General features: G+C 41.0%; 1 long non-coding RNA gene across 1 annotated transcript; it reads right to left on the reverse strand.

Moving 5' to 3' along the window:
• Positions 1-1,904: 1,904 nt before the first annotated feature.
• On the reverse strand, positions 1,905-4,228 carry LOC139069702 (uncharacterized). Its single transcript, XR_011520396.1, has 4 exons — positions 4,099-4,228; positions 3,468-3,688; positions 2,099-2,196; positions 1,905-2,010 (listed from the first exon to the last, which is right to left on the reverse strand). It is a non-coding gene; the product is annotated as an uncharacterized lncRNA (long non-coding RNA).
• Between the last annotated feature and the right edge of the window lie 2,044 nt (positions 4,229-6,272).

Consider the following 6,272-nt stretch of genomic DNA (forward strand, 5'->3'; position numbering starts at 1 on the left):
CAGCATCGCCACCCGGGAGCGGGGTGTGGCATATCGGTGTGGCTGACATTCGAACGTCATGGCTAACGTGGCTAACAGTCCTTCAGGTGAGCCATGCGTTCCATCCCATTTCTCCGGGAGGCTGAATATAGGTTGGTCTCGGTCTCTGGAGGTCTGCTGCTGCTGCGCAGCAGAGAGCTGGAGAACCACCGTGGCGATGGAATCCACCTTGGCGGCCAGGCGTTCCACCGTGACTTCCATCCGGTTGACCTGAGCACGCAGGTTATCAAACTCCGCTGGGTTAACTGTGGACTCAGTCATCCTGTAACGGGGTGACTTGAGCTGGGCGAGAGTTTGGATGTGGCGTGGCTTTTAACCCAAGCGCGGAGTGACTGACGCCGGGTTGAATGGACACGCTGTTTAATCTGGGAGCCGGGTACGCAGCTGTATTGTGACACAGCTGAACACGGCGACTCCTGGTCTGAAGCTGATCTGTACGAACAGGCAGGATTCGGAGATCGGGCTGGTCTGATCTGAACAGGCTTCGTGATCTGAGCTGATCTGGTTAGGACTCTAGGTTAAGTTCGGTGAGAACGATGACTGAGTGAGCCGGCGTTGTGCGGCACTTCCTTATATAGGTTTGGCGGGTGACGTGAAACGGAAAACCTGGCGCTAGGGATGTTGGGTAATGGAGTCTGAGCGGCTCTGCGGTGCCTCCCTAGAGGAGGTTGACGGCTGAGCGGGAGGTTGTGTGACAGAACGTAGTTTTTTTTACCTGAGCAGCTCATTGGTTGTTCAACTCTGTTATAAATGGCGTTTTCTTTCATACACGCATGCATAAACACAAATACAATCTTCTCACAAAATGTGATCACCGAGTTACTGTACAGATAAAAATACCCACTTGATCATATTTTAAAGAACTAGCCTACTTTATTAATCACAATAACCTCAAGTAGTCATGTGCCACATTTGATCCAAGAGTTCTGCCCATAGACTGTACATACAGCAGGACCAGTACTTTGCTGAAAAATCCTCAACATCTTTTCTGACGCCTGGTGGAGGATCTAAGTACTACAGGTAGCAAGTACCAATTTTATTTTTTCAATCATTTGTTAAAATGTTCCATTATGAAATCTAATGGGTAATAGAATAACTATAATGGAATTAAATGAATGAATCTAATGAAACATTAAAACATTTTGATCACAGGTTTAAAAGACTGACAAAAGTGTTACATACTAGACAATATCAAATTTCAGACGAGACATATTTAAGCCTGTATAAGGCTGCACGGTGGTACAGTGGTTAGCTCTGTTGCCTTGCTGCAATTAGGTCCTGGGTTCCAATCCCAGCCTGGGGTCTTTCTGCATGGGTTCTCTCCAGGCTTGCTCTAATAGTCCAAAAACATGACCGTCAGGTTGATTGGACCCTCTACTGTGTGTGTGTGTGTGTGTGTGTGTGTGTGCGTGCGTGCGTGCGTGCGTGCGTGTGTGCGTGTGCGTGCGTGCGTGTGCGTGCGTGTGTGTGTTGCCCTACGATGGGCTGGCAACCTGTCCAGGGTGTACCTTGCCTGCTTATCCAGAGACTGCATCAGCCCCCGCGACCCTGCGAGATAAGTGGGTATAGGAAACAAATGGATATATGGATGAATATAGGCTATACCAAATTAATCAATATGAAATGAGTTCAATCAATTCTTAGTATTATAAAATATATTATAGTATTTGGGAAAGAGCTTTAATCTTTTCAAGGTTTCAGACCCGCAAACGTTAATGTTTGGCAGAAAAACATTTTCTGTCCCAGATTTGTGACGATGTTTCTGTTGTGATATAAAAGTAGGATCCCTTTAAATGTTGAGCAAACAACATAATGCAAAAGACAGATAAACAAATCCTTAATCAATGTTACCTTTTGATTCTTAGCATATCTGTGGTGACTAAAGAGTTTTCCCTCGAAGTCTTTTTAATGACTCTTCTGAAATGAGTTGAACTTGAGATAAAATTCTCCCTGGATAAGCCAGTCATCATCCTGGAAAAAGACAACTCCCATCAGGAGAAAATTATTTTATCTCAGGATAAAGGTCCTTCAGAACAAGTTAGTATTGATTTGCAGTCACCTTTCCTTCTAAAAGGACAAGTGAACTCATGTCGGTAGTTGAACAGAGCCAATGAATCCTTTCACCGTGGGAGCTTTTGCCTTCAACACTGCTCCCGTCTGCAGAGAATTCTTATTAATAGAAATTCCAGAACCAGTCCCTGCATTAAGTTGCAGAAATGTTTAAAAATATAAATATGCTTCAGGTGGAATTATCATAAATTCAACATGACAGGAATAATTTTGGCATGTGCTAAATTTGCATTCCGAGTCAATCTCCTTCTGCAGAAATCATCATCATGCAGTCATGAAAACTCATTTTAGAAATTAGTTTTGCAACTTATTCATTGTTTCTATTTGGGACTACATGGTGGCGTTGTTGCCTCACATCCCCTCAGATGCACCCATTTCAGGAACTAGCAGAATGCCACATCAGAGGAAACTTATTACGTCCTGATATTTGCACATCCTGATTGGCTAACAGCAATGCAACTCTACGTCTGACTCTGTTTGCGCTGCAACGTTGATGTTCTATCTCCACAAATAACACAAGCCTGAAGGAGTTCTGCTGTGTGGTGGAGTTGCTAATGCTAATGACATGATTCTACCAGCTGAGACATTTCTGCTAGTCAACTTTGGTGAGGCCATGAATGTTAAGTGACAGTGTGATGTAGATCTGTCAGGCTTCACCGTCTATTTTCTATCAGAAGCTAATGTAGGAGATAGGTGTAGGAGACCATTTGTTCGGCCTGGATGAAAAACTCACAGTGACCGATTATAATCACGATCATTAATTAAAAAATTGATTTCAGTGCTCCAGACCAGACCATAGTGGTGAAATGTCTGCAGGGACGAGCATTTATTAGATTAGACTAAAAGATGTTTTCTGTATGTGCAAAGTGAAAAGAAATGGTCTAAATGAACGTGTTTGAGAAAAATGATCAAATATTTAAATACGGGCCTGTTATTCCTTAAAGGAATGAATTTTTCCCACCTTGTTCATGCAGAATTTCAGAGTAAAACCATCTCATGTTGAGAAACGGTGTGTTTGACATGCTCATACTGTACGATTGCCTAGCAATCAAAGTATAAGATTTTACTCTATTTTAAATGAACTGAGTTATGGTTATTTATTAATTTACTTATGATATTGCTTAGCTGCGGTGGCCATTTTGAATTAGGCATTTTTTCAAGAGCTAAGAAGTTATAAATGTGCATCCAACTAACGTTTATGTGACATTCGGCTATTTTAAACACAAAAAAATATTGTTGTCAATGCCTTTTGTCATTGAGCAATAATGATTAAAAAATCATCAAATTAGATTAAACAGACTAATATAACTCAGCTCATAAACTGGTGGAAAGCCGAAGGAAAGCCCTAGGAGACAAACCTGGTCAAAATCTCCAGAGGTCCTCTTTCACTGGGGGGTTCGTAGCCTGGCAACAGCTGTCTTAATGATGTTATGTTCAGTGTTGGCAGGTAATCCAGGTGAACTGTCCTGGATAGATGTCATCTCCACATCTGGTGAGCAGGAAAGCTGCTGGTGATGCTGAAGGTTCACGTGTAACATCCCTGGAGGGTAAACTGTCACTGGGACAGGCTTTTAAAACACTGAAGTGAAAAAAAACATTTATTCACATAAGAAAACAGACGATTGCAAAAACTGACACTTTAACTTGTGTTTCTGTTGAATTTGCATCAAATAGTCAAAGGCAGAGGGCATGCACTGACATGCAAACACAGCTGATACTAATTCTCTATTGTACAAATAGAGGCTATAAATTACTGAATTTGTTATTTATTATTATTATTATTATTATTTTCATTTATTTATTTACAACATGTAAAAACCAATCAAAAGAGCGTGCTACATCAAGATGTGCAGTAAGACTTAAAGGTACAATAAGTACAAATTCTACAGTGAAATAATCACAAAACAGTCTAATGTCTCAATCATGTTGGAAGGAAGGTTACATTGAAACAGTTTTCCTTCTCAAACGGCTGGGTGGTTACCAGTTTACCTCCTTTTAAAATTCCAGAAGAGAGACTTAATCTTTGTTTACAATCTGCCCCACCTCTGCACTTCCTGGTTCCAAAGCAAATTATATTTGAGCCCATGGGGTTGCCAAATTTGTGCCAGCAAACACAGCTGTGCCGGCATCTTTAATTTGTCACCAGCTGCAGCTTGTTGTGGAAAGAACTGAAGCCAGTAAACAGGAGCAACCCAGAAGTTATTTCCTTTAACCTTCACAGCCTCTTGTTGTTTTACTCTAATATTGGGTGAAGAAAGCTAGAGGCTAACGTTGAGCTAACAATGACTTAGAAACAAATAGTTGACTCTAAAAATGTCTTAAGCTACTTTTTAAAAAAACAAAGACTCAACATTACTGTAAAATGTTTTTATCTTCTCATGCACTTATGACTTATCTTCACTCGTTATCTAGAATCGTCTGATGCTGATCTCTAACTGGCAATTGTTGCTCAGAGCGGACCCATACATGGACTGCAAAGCCAGAATTTGACTACAGAATGTCATTCTCACTTAAATTTCATTGTGTGAACCACCTGAACAAAACTATAAAAAGGTCAAACATGGCCATGAAGCAAAACCAGCGGTTATACGTTCAGAGAAAAATCTGAACGCACAGTGGCTCTTTCATGCTGAAATAAGCTCAGCCGTCTGTTGAACCAGACTTTTGTATGTTCTGTAGTTCAAAGGAGCTAAAGTGACAATGTGTATTTCTACATTTAATCTCTGGAAATATCCAACAAACTGTTGTTGAAAATAAATAAAATAAAATGATGTCCAGTTGTTGAAAATTATCTGTGGCTTTGTACTATATAACCATAAAAGTCGGGTCTAAAGTACATAGGGCGCGGGTCTAGCGTCTTTGGGGGACGCCATATTAGACGCCAAGCTTCCTTCTGGCCAGCTGGGGTCCTGCTATGTTGATGATGTCCACTTGATGACTGACTGGATGTGCGACCTATGGAAGTTACGATACCACATTCAAAAACATAGAGGTAGTAAGACACATGAATTTAATAACAAAACTTTTCAAAACTTATGTGAAAGAACAGAATCAAAAAAGAGAAGGAATAGATTTCGGCCTTGTGATATTGCTGAATTATGATGATGTCATCAGTAGGTGCAGGACCCTGAGCAGTTCCAGAAACTACAACGCCAGAAAACTACAATCAGCATCGCATTCTCTCGATAGAATTAAATGAAGGACTATCAACATCTGAGGAGTCGCTCCAAGGTTGCATGCTTTCTGCTCCACAGGTAACAACATTTATCGTAATTGTTTTGTAAACCAGCGACAGTCATGGTGAAATGGTTTAAGACTATACCCTGAAATGGTAAATGGCCTGTATTTGTATAGCGTCTTCTCAGGGTTCTACAACCCCCCAAGGCGCATCACAACACAATCAGTCATGCACACACATTCACATGTAAGTGGGGATGAGCTACGATGTAGCTACAGCTGCCCAGGGACGCACTGACGTAGGCAAGGCCTGCCAAGCACTGACACCACCGGTCCCTCCAACCACCACCAGCAGGCAAGGCAGGTTAAGTGTCTTGCCCAAGGACACAACAGCAACATTCTCTGGTCAGAGCTGGGATCAAACCTGCAACCTTCCAATTACTGGAGAATCCCGCTCTACCTCCTGAGCTGCTGCTGTCCCAATGTATGTATCTACTGTCCCCCTAGCGCCAGGAAGCTACACACAAATTTAAATCATGTTTGAAACATCCAGATTTGTATGTGACAAAAGTAAAAAAAAAAGGCAAAAAAAATAAATAAAACTCTGAAACTATTTTATTAAAACAGAAGTTTAAACAGTTTTTGCTGAGTTACAGTGAACTTAAAACACGGATTCAAAGCCAAAAGACATTTGACAATTTTACAATGGTGCAAACCTTTAAAGAATACAAAAAAAGAACTCGGTGAATTTCCCAATCCTTCAAAAATCAACCTTTATGTTTTTGCCACCTATGATAAGAAGTACAGTATGATACAAATGAAATCATACTGTAGTGTAAAAATCTGACATGTGGTAAGAGCCGGATTAAATAAATGGACTACACTAGGCAGGCTGCATTTTTTGCCCCCCCCCCCCCCCCCTCCATTGATGTTATTTAATGAATTGAAATCTGAAACTTACCAAAGTTTATAATAAAAGTTCATTC

This window comes from Nothobranchius furzeri, chromosome 4 (assembly GCF_043380555.1).
Source record: "Nothobranchius furzeri strain GRZ-AD chromosome 4, NfurGRZ-RIMD1, whole genome shotgun sequence".
NCBI lineage: Eukaryota > Metazoa > Chordata > Actinopteri > Cyprinodontiformes > Nothobranchiidae > Nothobranchius > Nothobranchius furzeri.